Raw genomic sequence first — 14,876 nt, 5'->3', positions numbered from 1 at the left:
GATTCAGCCCTATTTACTTGGCTCTAAAATAGTTGTTCACACAGATCGTGCTGCTTTAAATTTTTGTTTGAAAAGAAAGATGCAAAACCTAGACTAATTAGGTGGATTTTGTTGTTATAAGAATTTGACTTCAGAGTCAAGGATCAGAAAGGTTGTGAGAATGTGGTGGCGGATCATTTGTCCAGGATTCAGAATGAAAGCAACCAACAAATATCCCTAATAATGGAAGAGTTTCCTGACGAGCGTTTGTACAAGATAGAGAAGAAGATTCCATGGTTTGCTGACTATGTGAATTATTTGCCAGGTGGGATGATGCCTCCTGACATGAATTCTTAGCAGGAAAAATGGTTCCTACATTAGGTAAAGTTTTTCCTTTGGGATGATCCCTTACTTTTTAATATCTGTTCTAACAATGTTAAGAAGATGTGTGCCATTGGAGAAGCACGCAAAAATTTTATTCGAGTGTCATTCGTCTCCTTATGGTGGACATTTTTGGCCCACATGAATAGCAGCAGAGGTACTATGATCTGGTTTTTATTGGCCTACGTTGTTTAAAGATGGTTGCGTATGTTAGAACTTGTGATAGGTGCTAGCATACCGATAATATCTCTAGAACAAATGAGTTTTCCTCTACCCCAACATTAGAAGTTGAGTTATTTGATGTGTGTGGTATTGATTTATGGGTCCATTTCCACCTTCTAAGGGGTATTCTTATATTTTGCTTGCTGTGAATTATGTCTCAAACTGGATAGAGATGATTACTACTAGGACAAATGATGCTCGTGTTACTCTTAAATTTTTGCATAAAATCTTTTCACACGAGTACTGATTAGTGATGAGGAATCACATTTTTGCAATAAATTGTTTGAAAAAATGCTTCCCAAATATGGAGTTAAGTATAAGATATCCTTAGCTTATCACCCACAAACTAATCGTTTAGCTTAAGTGTCTAACAGGAAAATTAAGCAGATTCTAAAAAAGACAGTTCGTGTTAATAGGCGAGATTGGGTGTTGAAGCTTGATAATGCTCTTTGGGCATATAGAACAGCTTTTAAAACCTCGATTGGTACATCCCCATACAAGTTGGTGTTTGGAAAAGCTTGCCATTTGCCCATTGAACTAGAGCATCAAGCCTATTGGGCTATTAAGAAACTGAATTTTGACCCCCCAATAATTGAAAAGCACATATTGTTATAGCTTAATTAGATGGAGAAGTTTCAGAACCAAGCATATGAGCATGCTAAGCTTTATAAGGAATGAACAATGAGATGGCATGATAACAGGATTTTGCCTAAGACTTCTCTTCCTGGTTAATGGGTTTTGGTATTTAATTCTTGTCTCCGGTTGTTTTTAGGAAAGCTTCAGTCTCGACGGTCTAAGTCGTTCATAATCAAGGATGTGTTCCCATATGGTGAAGTGAAGCTACAAGTCAAAGATGGAATGACATTGAAGGTCAATGCCCAGAGGTTGAAACATTACTGTGGAGATGACGAGCGGCCTATGGAGGACTTGTACTTCAAGGAGTGATTAATTGGTCCTGTCTAGCTAACGACATTAAATTGAGCGCTTCTTGGGAGGCAACCCAAGTGTTTCTCGTTTATTTTATTCTTTTATTCATTTTTTTAGGATAGAGAGCTACCTCATGTTGTTTTTTTTTTTTTTTTTTATGATCCCCATGATTGTGATGATGCCCAAGTTTCGTCGAGTACTAGTCCACCATCCAGATTCGTGGATCTCCGCTCATGCCAAGGCTTGTATCACTCATCTATTCTGTGGTTTGCTTTATTTTCATGCATTTGGGACAATGCATCATTTTAAGTTTGGGGTGGGGGTCGTACTATGTATTTGGTAATTTTGTTGTTTTTTTAAGGTATATGCATGTTAATTTGAGTTGAATGATTTATGCATGTTAATTTGAGCTGAATGATTTATGCATGTTAAGTTGTTAGTTTTGAAATTCATGAAAATTTTTTAAGAATGTTTTAAGTACGAGTTGATTTTGGTTAGGAAGAATTTCTAGATTGATTCAATTAGGATCTTTGGTTGCTTGTTCTAATGATGATGGTTGATGAGTCACTCTTGATGTATGCCATGCTTTGAAATGGAAATTGGATAACGTAGTCCTGTCTTGAGTTTTTTTTTTGTTCTAAATCCCTCTTTCTATCCTCAGTTTATTCTAAGCATGAACCACTCTAATTTAAACCCTTTAACTGAATAATGAGCTAATTTATGTCAATTCAATTGTCACCTCGAAATGACCAATTTAACTTATCAAATTTTATCTTTAAAATCAACAGAATGTATAAAACAAACTGGTGTGAAGTGCAACATTACTTAAGACATAACAACCCTAGGGCATCCACATTGTTGAACCCCTAGGAAGATTTAGCTCATGACTAATGATAAAATAATGAACTTTATTAAATAAAAAATCATAGCTATAGGGTAGTGTTCAATGATTGAAGAAAATAAAGGACTACAACAAATAAATAAAAGAATAATGTTGGAAAATACAACTCTAAGATGCCTTTGATAAAATCCTCAAATTCCTAGTCTTTTCCTAGGTTGGTTCTCCTTTCTCAAGGATGAACCTTCTCTAACCGCCCAATTTTATGGGGTGAGATGACCTAGAGCGATCACGCCTTAGAGGAACTCTCATTCTTGCGTCTACTGACTTGAGAAGCTGAGAAAACGCCCAAAGGAACTGATTGATATGCTAGAAACTATAGTAGGAATCATGATGGAGACGTGGATGGAGAGTTTTCTTAAAATGAAGAGTTTTCCCTCCTTAAATAGGCCCCAATCAGTTGAAGGGGGTCAAAATCCAAGCGCTAATGATTTACCAGGTGAAATCGGGGCTGGAAAATTTCTTGGAATGAAATCGTAACCACCATTGGCTAGGTTAACCACCATTGGCTAGGTTGAAATTCTGTAGTGATGTGACTATAGTGAAGTTTGGCAATGCGGCCTCATTGAACAAATATCTCCGATCCTGCCAAAATCCACAAAATCATTTCAAAATCAGTAAATAACATCTTTTAATATCATAAGACCCTCATAAACTTATTTTTAAGATTAAATTTAGAGGAAAACATATGCAAAATTCTCTTTTCTACATAAAGATAAGAAAATAAAAGCTTAAAAACATACATTTCATGGCATGTATTAGGTTCCCATGGGCCCCAGCCCCATGAAAAATGAACGTCTCTAATCCTCGTGCATAACTAAATAGAATCACCTTTGATTCCCAATAAACTTAACTAGTTTATGTATTATTTTAGATTGCATTACAAGTTAATCATTGACTTTTTAGTTTTGTATCTATTTAGTCCTTGAACCATAAAAAGTAACTTTCAATTCTGTGTTCGATAAGTCATTGAAGTCTAAAAAGTTTCTAACGGATCTTTAAACTTTCAATTTTGTGTCTAATATATCATTGGATTGTTAAAATTGTGCCTGATAAATCATTGACCCATTCAACATTTTATAAAATTTAAAGATGTTATTAGACACAAAATTAAAATTTTGGTAAACCTGCTATATAATTTTCAAGTAATTAGGGAATACTTAGAAATAAAATTGAAAGTTAAGGTACACCTACTAGACATTTTTAAAGTTATTAGGAAATTATTAGAAATAAAATTGAAAGTTAAGGAACTTATATGTCCTTTAGGCCCCGTTTGATAACCATTTTTGTTTTTTAAAATTAAGTTTATGGATACCACTTCCACCTCCAAATTTCTTTCCTTTGTTATGTACTTTTCACTAATGTTTCAAACAACCAAGCCAAATTTTGAGAACTAAAAAAAAATAGCTTTCAAGAAGTTGTTTTTATTTTTAGAATTTGGCTAAGAATTCAACCATTGTATTTAAGAAAGATACAAACATTGTAAGAAATATGGGTGAAATGGACTTAATTTTAAAAAACATAAATAAAAAATGAAATGGTTACAAACAGGACTTTAACTTTCACTTTTATGTCTATTTGTTTATAATATTTAAAAAGTATATCTAACAAGTTCTTAAATTTTCAATTTTATATCTAATAAGTCTTTGAATATCTAGTAGATCTTTAATCTTTTTGGTGCATATTTAAAATTCACGAGCATATTTTACATTAAAATGGATATTTAGATCTTAGTTAGATAAGTAATTCAAATGTTAACTCTAATATACCAAATAATTTTTAAAAAATAAAAATAAAAATATTAAGGACCTATTAGATTAAAAACAATTAAAAAATTCATGAATTTATTAGACATTTTAAAGTTGAGTACCTATTCGATTTTTTAAAGTTTCGAGAACCTAATAACACATGTAATTAAAAATTGAGGGACATATAAGAAACTTTACAAAGTTCAATAAAACTTTTAATTTTTAATTTTTTTTAAAAAAATCTATTTGTTTTAATTGGATTTGTTCTAATTTTGTAATAAAAACAATCTAATAAATTATTTGTGGTAGCTAACATTATTATTATTATTATTATTATTATTATTATTATTATTATTATTATTATTATTATTATTATTATTATTATTATTATTATTATTATTATTTTGCAACATATTAAAACCATTAAGGGAGTGTTTGGCTCACCAACATGAATTGAGTTGAGTTGGCATAATATACCAACTCAATGTTTGGCCCACCTATTTTAAATGTTGGTGGAGCTTGAGTTGGTATATCTTACCAACTCACCTCAACTCATCACAACTCTCCCTCCTTCCAATGTTTTCAATGGCTCCATCCATCAACCATTGTCGGCAACTATTGTTGCGATACTCAGGGAACCAACACTAGGCTTCGACAACCTCCTCCAATGACATCTTCAGTGACCAACTCCAACGACCAATTCCAGGTTCTGACAACCATCTCTGATGACAACTCCGGTGACCCAATTCAAATGACCACCTTCGCGACCAACTCCAATGATGAATTTTGGGTACTAGTAACCACCTCCGAAACCAAACTCCGATGACCAACTTCGGCTACAAACTCTGACGAAAATCACCTTCAATGACCACCTTCGAGCGAGCAACTCCAGCAACCACCTTCGATAATAACTCTCCAACGACCAACTCCGATGACCAATTTCGGGCTCCGACAACCACCTTCATTGACAACTCCGATGACCCAACTTCGACGACAACTTTCACGTAACCAACTCTGATGACCAATTTTGGGTTCCAACAACCACCTCCGACAACAAACACTGATGACCAACTCGGACAACCACTTTTGTAGGCTTCGATAACCATCTTTAACGATAAACTCTGACAAAAATCACCTTCGATGATCAATTTTGATGACCACCTTCGAGTGAGCAACTACGAAAATCAACTCCAATACCACCTTCATGCGACCAACTTCGAACTCCGATAACCACCTCCAACTACAAACTTCAATAAAAATCATCATGGATGATCAACTTCGAAAACCACCTTCGTGTGACCAACTCTGACGACCAACTTCAGGCTTCGAATACCACCTTCGACGACAAACTTCGGCCACTAACTCCAATACCACCTTCACGTGACCAACTTCATGCTTTGACAACCACCTCTAATTACAAACTCCAGCAAAAATCATCTTCGTTAATCAACTTTGAAAACTATTTTTGACTATAATAAAAACCGATGACTATTAAAGTATGTTGTAGCTAGGGTTGTTGATTATATAAATAATATTATTTTATTTATATTAAGTATACTACTTATACGTAGAAATTTGTAAAATATTTTTGTAGTTAATTGAATTCACATATCAAATGAATGTTAGTAATATTTGGAAAAGTATGTATGTAGTTGAAAAGTATGCAATAATAACAAAAAAAAACATAAAAGGGATATTTTTTCCTATAACATTTTATAGCAAGAAATAGTAAAAAATTGAGATTTATTCTCTGATGATCAAAGTGACATTGATAAAGAAATGTGGTGGCATTCCATTAGTTTCTAAGATGATGCCAGAGATTCATTTAAAAAAATAATGATAGAGTAAAAATATAGAGTAACAAGAAGAGAAGAAAAAGAAGAAGTTGATGATGAAATTCATGGAGAAAAATTAGGAATCAATAGAAAAGTATGTATGTAGTTGAAAGTATGCAATAATAACAACGACAAAAAAAGATAAAACGGATATTTTTTCCTAGAACATTTTATGGCAAGAAATAGTGAAAATGAAGATTTGTTCTATGATGATCCTCCAAATTTCGAGAAATGGAAAGTGACATTGTTGAAGAAATGTGGTGACATTCCATTGGTTTTTAAGATGATAGGGGACATTCAATTAAAAAAAATAATGACATACAAAGTAACAATAGGAAGAAAAAAAAAAGATGATGAAATTCATGGCGAAAAAATAGGAATAAAATGTTTTGACTTGTTTTGGTTTCCACTTCATTTAACTATATTCCTGCAAGAAATGGAATGAGTTAATTGTTGTTCATTACTCAAAAAGAAATAAAGAAAAATAAATAAATAAATAAATAAATGAATAATTTTAAAATTAAAAGAAAAAATTGCAATCCATATTTTATTCAACACAAAGATGAGTAGAATTATTGAATAAAAAAATTTCAAAATGAAAATAACAATCATAAAAGCAGTTTATTTAGAGTTCAAAATATTGCACCGATACCCAAACATATGAACTTAACTCTTTAACCAAAATATAGACATATAAACTCAAACTAAATTCTATACCCCAACCACAAATATATATGAACACAACAGACATATAAACTTCATACATCATATCTCAATTCAGTGCTCCAAACAATCCTAACTTTTTAATCGAAACTATTGGCATATGAGTTTAACTTAAAAGAAGGTTCTTAAATTCTAAACATAGAGTTTAACTTAAAATATTGTTTCAGCGAAAACAATATTTTCAACCACCGGACCTTTTAATGTTGTCAAGATAAAAAGTAATTAAAGTATATAATTAATGGAACACGTCTCTAAAAATTACATTAATGAAATTATCAAAATTATCAAACAAATATCTTTTAGATTCTTCAACCATATATCTTTTAATGTATCCCACACCTAAAATATAGTTTAACAAGTTAAAATGATTTGGTAAAAAAATCATAGGTTAAATATATACTATAGAACTAAAAAAAAAATTAAGGGTAAATATCAAATTTATATCCCTAAATTTTGGATGTTGTATCAATTAAAATTTTGAACTAATAATTATACCAATTTAAACCGTAAGCTTTTGTAATTACGTTATCAATTTACACCTTTCTTTAGATTTTATTCGACCAATATATCGTGTGAAACTTATAATTTAAATAAAACTCCGAAATATTTATATACCAATTAATTTGGACTATTCATTGTGATTATCTTTAAAAATCATGCATGCAGTAATTTTCAAATGTGTATAGACTTCTTCAAATTTCAAATTTACAAAATGGACCATTAGATTAAATGCATGGGTGATCATCAAAGAAAATTCTGACCAATTATTGATTCATTTATGAAATTTTAGGGCTTTGATTGTTACCATTATAAGTTTCACACACGGTTTAGGGTATAAATTGTACACTTGCAAAATGTTTAGGGTTTACATTAGTATAATTATTTATTCAGTGTTTAAATTGGTACGACCCTTATAGTTTAAAGATATAAATTGATTTTTTTCTCAAAAATTATATAATACTAAATCATAATAATTTGAGGATTCTACTTTCATATTAAGGACTATTACGCATGGAATAAATCAGAGTTCTTCTTCAATCATTAATATTGAATTTCAAACTCATAAATACAGTACAAACTCTTTTTATGTACAAAGCAGAAGAAGAAAGAAGAAAATGAATACTATGTGATTAATCTCCTTATTAACAAACTAACAAAGAACTAACAGAAATATAACTAGCTAACAAAATATCATTCTAATTCCTTAATACTCCCACTCAAGTTGGAAGATGAAAATCAATGACATCCAACATGATTAAGATGATTGATAGAACAGAGTAAAGTAATGCCTTCGTGAACATGTCAACTAGTTGAAGACTGAAACGAATCGAAAGCACCTTAAGAAAGTCATCAACAACTTTATCGCGGACAAAGTGACAATTTATTTCAATATGTTTCGTTCTGTCGTAGAAGGACGGATTGGAAGAAATTGAAATGACAGCTTGATTATCACACAAAATAGTAGATGGAAGTGAACATTGAACTTTCAAATCTATCAATGGCTGAAAAATCCAAATCAATTCACTGGTTACTAAAGCTAAAACTCTATATTCAATTTCGGCAGATGATCTCAAGACAATTGGCTATTTTTTTGTCTTCCATGAGACTGAAGAGTCTCCTAGAAAAATGCAAAATCCAGAAACAGAATGCCTTGTATCTAAACAAGCCTCCCAATCAACATCAACAAAAGCTTGAAGATGAAAAGTAGTAATGGGCTTAATCAAAATTCCTTATCCCAGTGAACGTTTGAAATATCTCTGTAGATGATGAATAGCATTCAAGTGAGCTATAGTAGGACATTATAGGAATTGGCTCAATATGTGCACAAAAAATGAAATATTCGGACGAGAGATTTGTAAATATAAAAGTCATCCAATTAACCTTCGATAACAAGTAGCTTCATCATTACACAATACATGTCCACTATCCTTAGAAAGTTTAAGATTTGGATTTATAGGTAATAAAGCTGATTTGACATCAAGAAAACCTATATCTTCAAGAATTTGAAGACGATATTTCCTTTGAGACAGCAACAGACCTTGGTTAGAATGAGATAGTTCTAAACCTAAAAAATATTTCACTTACCCCAAATCTTTCAATAGAAAATGCACCTTAAGTATGTCCTTGACCATGAAAATTTCATTAAATGAAGGACCTGTGACAATAATATCATCAACATATACTAATAGTGCAATAAAAGTACAACCACTTTCTCTAGTAAATAGAGAATAATCAGATTTTTTACTACATAAATCCGTGTGATGACACAACACTTGAAATTTTTATAAACCACTATTTTAACACCTGTTTAAGTCCATAAATGGATTTGTTTAATCGGCAAACAAGGTTCTCCCCTCTTTAGGTACTTTAGAGGTCTTGTATCCCAAAGGTAAGGTCATGTAAACTTTTTCAAATAGATCTCCATTTAAAAATGTATTGTTGATGTCCGTTTGAGCTTGAAGTAGCCAAAGCAAGAACAACTTTGATTGTAACGATGTTGGCTACCGATGAAAAGGTATTAAAAAAAATCAACACCTTCTTGTTGGCTATATCCTTTAGCCACAAGTCTTGCTTTGTAGTGATCAACTGCACAATCAGAAGTGTATTTTTCACAATATACACTACCAATTGTTTAATGCCCTTTTAGTAAAGACATAATTTTTCAAGTCTAATTTCTCTCCATACCAACAATCTCATTATCCATTCTTTAAATTTGACTGCTTGATGGTAGAAAGTAGGCTCATAGAACGTAGCAACATTCATCAAGTATGCTCTATGAGTTGATGAGTAAATATCATATGAAAGATATTTACCAAAAAATAATGGAGATGTGGAGTATACAGGTGTATTAGTTATAATGTTACAATGGAAATCCTTCAAATAAGAACGTGGATTGTGTTGTCTCTTAGATCGTCTTGGTGCTGGTTCATTAGAACAGGCAACTTCTAAGTATATATCTGGTGCTAAAACAACAGCTTCTATTTCGACTAGCTGATCAGTAGGCATATCAGTAGACATATCATTAGCCATACTAGTAGGTACATCTGAAGGCATGTCAATAGTAGGATCGAGTGGAACAATATTCAAATCAATAGCACTTGTATTGGTCACAGGTATATCAACAAGAATTGGAGAAGGAAGCACAAAATGATCTAAGAAATCAGTAGATGTTTGAGATGAACCATCAGTTATGGTGTGAAATGGGAACAAATCTTCAAAAAATAAGACATCTCAGGAGATAAAGAAACTTTCTTAATAATGTCATATAATCTGTATCCTTTAACACTCACTGGATATCCCATAAAGACACATGGATGAACCTTTAGATCAAATTTAGATCTCTTAACTGATAGGGTTGAAGCATGTGTCAAGCAACCAAAAACTTTCAAAAAAGGAGTAATCAAGATATTTTCCAAACCAAAATAGAAAATGAGGTTTTATGAGACAACAGTGGCATAGGAACTCTGTTTATCAAATGAGCTGCAGTAGAACACATTCTCCCCAAAAGATAATTAGCACTTTAGACTGAAACATTAAAGCTCGTGCTACATTTAAGAGACGTTGATGCTTTCATTCAATAACTAAATTTTGTTAAGGTTATATGCACAAGAGAATTGATAAATTGTTCCAGTAGTAGCAAAGAAATCCTTAAAAATTGAGTTTGGGTACATAGTCAGACCGAAAAGCTTTAATAGTTTTGGAGAATTGTGTTTCAACAAGTTTAAAAAAATGAGGAATAATATGCAAAATATCATTCTTATGTTTCAAAAGATAAACCCATGTATAACGAGATTTATCATCAACTATAGTGACAAAGTAAGAAAATCCAGCACGTCTGGGGGTTTGAAATGGCTCCCAGATGTCACAATGAACTAGATCAAAAACTTCATTAGCAACATTATTTAATGTTGGAAATGAAAGTCTATATTGTTTTGCTAACGAACAAACATGACAATGATCATGATTTGAAAAAGAATCAAAAATAGACAAGATATTTGAAAAATCCTTCATTCGAATGGTTGAAAGATGTCCCAAAATGCCATATAGAAGTAGATGCCTTACAAGATAGGACAGGTTGCATATTACTCTTACCTCTGTCAGTAGGTGTTGATAGCAAGTAAAGACCATCAACAAGGCCAGCCTTCCCAATCATTTTCAAAATTAACTTGTCTTGAATTGAACAATGATCTTTAAAAAAATGAATGGAATAAGGCTGATCCTTAAGTAATGCACTGACAGATAACATATTATATGCAAACTCTAGAACATAAAGGACATCATGTAGCCAAATATCCTTCTGTAAAATGATATCACCCATGAATTCGACTATGAATCTAGTCTGATTACACAAAATAACTTATATATTATGAGCATTTCTCATATTAACAAATAGTGATCGATTGTAGGTTATGTGACTTAATGCACCTGAATCTAAAACCCAAACAATACTATCATTGTATGTAGTTGCAATTGTAAAGGGAGAATGACATATACTTGTTACATGAGTGGTTTCAGTTTTGATAATACCTTCATTCTAAGAGATTGAGAGATGAGATTGCAACATATTCATAAGCTACGAGTATTGATCATCAGTGAGACTTGCAAAAAATGCCAATTGGTTATATTTTACTCCAGTGGTATTTTTCTGTATTCCAATCGAAGAAAATGAATATAAACATGATACAATAGTTTTCTGATGAATAGATGAATTATATAATTCGTGACCTGGTGGATAGCCATGGAGTTTGTAACATTTGTTCATAGTATGATATTTTATACCACAGTTAGAACATATTGGACGTTGTCCATCTCTCTTCTTGAATTTATCAGACTCGTTTCTTTTGTTACCATCAGTATTGGCCAACAAAGTAACATATTCAATTGATGAAGAAATCTGACCAATAGATCTCTGTCTTTCTTCTGGAATTATTAGTGAGAAAACTTTATTGATAGCGGACAAATGATCAGTCAAGAGGATTTGGGCGCAAATTTGATTATATGACTCATTTAGCCCCATAAGAAATATCATGATGAATTTGGCATTAAGAAATTCAAGCATTTTCTTCGAGCCTCCACAATTACATTCATCAACAACGCGATACTCAATAAGATTTTTCAGATTGTAGTCATTTTAGCATAATAAGCTTCAATAGATGAATACCTTATGTTGTTGTAACAAGATCTTTCCTCAACTGATACACATGAGGACCATTGGACTGATGATACCTTTCATTCAAGTCCTCCCAAATTGCTTTCATATTTCTAGTATAAATGAGGCATGCAGTAATTTCTTTCGAAATTGAATTAATAATCCATGACATAATGATATTGTTATTACATTGCCAAGCAGACATTAGGCTTCCTTTTGTCGATGGTTTCTTGATTACTTAAGTGATAAACCCTAATTTATTCTTACTAGAGAGTGTCAGACGCATTTCTTTGCTCCATGATGTTGCTAGATCTAGCAAGTGCTTGAGATACAAGATTAATAGTTGGAAGTATCAAATGATGCAAAAGATATGGATTCAATTGTACTTCCAGATAGGTATCTGTGAGAGATGAATTCCTCAGATTCACGGAGTTAAGCAATCTCCTGTAGTCATGGTAAGGATTGGCTCACGATTGAAGATGATCTGAAAGGGAATCAATCGAAGAAGAAGAAAATTCAACACAGGGGATGCGAAAATATCTTTAATACCATATTACCCATCGAATAAATCAGACTTCTTCATTCATTAATATTGAATCTCAAACTCATCAATACAATACAAGATTTTTTATTAGTTTTTTAATAAGGACTAAAAAATACCTCTAATATCTTTTATATATATATACAAATCAAATCAAATTATCATTTCTTAATGTTGATATGAATGTGATTAGTAATAACTTAATTTGAAAGTAAAAATAACTCGATTATTATGTTAAATAATTTTTATAAATTTTTTATTTACTTTCATTAATGTCAATATTTTATTGATATACCCATCAATATAACCGTAAAATTGAAATCTCAATATTATATTTACATCAATATTTTAATCTTTCGTTGCAAAAATGTGATAGTTCAACTAGCATGAACTTGAACTATCAACCTCAAGATTAGATGCTTGATCTCCCACCCTATATATAATAAAAAAAAAAAAAAAAAAAAAAAAAAAAAAATCTTTTTTTATTATTATTTTTTTTACTTTTGGAAAAAGTTATGTTTCTTTTTTCATGTAAAAAAATGAAAAATGAAGAGAATAGAGATGCTTGAAGGCATCATAAGGAGAGAGTGGAGAAAAGACCCCCACATGCACAAACATACCACACGCTTTCCCACACACAACCCCACATGCAGACAAACAGAGATTGAGTGAGAGAGACCCCCGAACTTAAAAATACTTAATAACAATAAATATAAACTATATAAAAAGAGAAATTTTCAAAAAATAGATAAAACAAGAAAAACTAATTACACAAAATAGTAAATTTTAATCATTTTAGATTTCTATCAGTTTTTATCACTGATAGATACGGAAAAACTTTTATCAGTCTGTATTATTGATAAAATTCTATTAGTTTTTGTCATTAATAAACATGGATAGAAGTTTATCAATGTCTATCAGTGTTTTTTTTTTTTTTTTGTTATTTTTGTAAATAATTTGACATTTTTCTATCAATAAAGATTTCTCAAAAAAAAATTATTTGATGCAGTTGTCACAACGCGATTGACTACCTTTAATAACCATTTGATGCGGGTTCGTCAAAAGCTACCTATTTCTTAGTTGTGAGCCTTGAAGTACCTCTTTTTTAATGACCACCCTCATCATCTAACAGTATAAAATTGTTAATTGCATATATTTTTATGGATTCTTACAAGAAAATAGAAAGTGGGAGTGGAGATTGAGAAACAAGAATAATTGAAAAGACATATAATTAAGTGGTGAAAATAGTTGAATAAAACCTAGTTTAAAATGCCACAATATATGTAGTTGCTCTTGATAACTATTAGATTTGTTTCAAAGTTCATCTATCTCTTAAAATTCATTTAGTTTTGAAGGATAGATCTTAAATTACCTTTTATAGTCTTAAATTATCTTTTTCATATATCTTACAATCGTAGAATATATTTTCATCAATATTGTCTTTCAAACCTTCCAACAGTTTTTCAAAAGGCGAGAGAATAGACTCACATGCAAATTGAATTAGACATGAAAGGGAAAGGATTTGAAAAGATGTATGACCGATAGAGGGGTGAAGTAGTGAGAATTGATGATTATAGTGCTCAAATAAAATTCCACAACGTATCTACTCCTAATAACCTTTAATCACTATCGCACATTCAAAATCTATCTTTATACCTATAGTCATACATCAAACAATGTAAAACTGTCAGTCAAACAATATTTCAAACATTAACTTTTTCAAAAGAAGAAAAGATAGCCCCTCACACCCGAATCAAAAGATAGAGAGGGGAGAATTAAAAGGACACAAATCACTATTATAGATAGGTTTCAGTAGTAAAAATTAATAAGTATAGACCTAATTAAAGCGTCACACAGTGCAGTTCTCAGGTCCCAAGTTTTATTTATCTTCTAATCTCATATCTTTAAAGTACAAATTCTCTCATACATTGAACGGTATAAATTGAATCAAGACCCAAAAATAATATCACGATTCGAATAATTTTTCAAGAGGGGAGATATAATAGATCCTCACAGTTACCAATAGAAAGAGAAAGAGAGAGAGAAAAAAGAATTGAAAGGATGTATCAATGGTAGAAGTGAGAAGTAAGGAGTGTATAGAGTCATTTGAAATGCCACAATTTAAGGCAACAAAGACAAACAAGTTGAGAAAGGAGGCAAATGTGGGTGTGGGGTTCCACAAACACTAGTGTGGTTCTTTCATTGCCTTTTGAATGACTGAAAACTGACATAATTTCCCCCATTTCTCTCTTTCATGTAAAACAATTTTAAAATTAAAAGAAAAACGAAAACCCTAACTTTAAAGTCCATTCCTTTCACTGCAAAATCTCTACTTTTGTACAGAAAAAACACACAGTTTGATTTGAATACAAAATTGTATTTCTTATATGCATGCAGTTATCATCATCTCCTCACACTCTCAATGTATATGAGATTTACAGAGCATAATTATTAAAGCACAAATGCATCTACA

This window comes from Benincasa hispida, chromosome 3 (genome assembly GCF_027475165.1).
Source record: "Benincasa hispida cultivar pf3 chromosome 3, pf3_genome.v1.1, whole genome shotgun sequence".
NCBI classification, from domain to species: domain Eukaryota; kingdom Viridiplantae; phylum Streptophyta; class Magnoliopsida; order Cucurbitales; family Cucurbitaceae; genus Benincasa; species Benincasa hispida.
The sequence above is the reverse complement of the archived record's forward strand: the minus strand, read 5'-3'. Positions refer to the sequence as shown.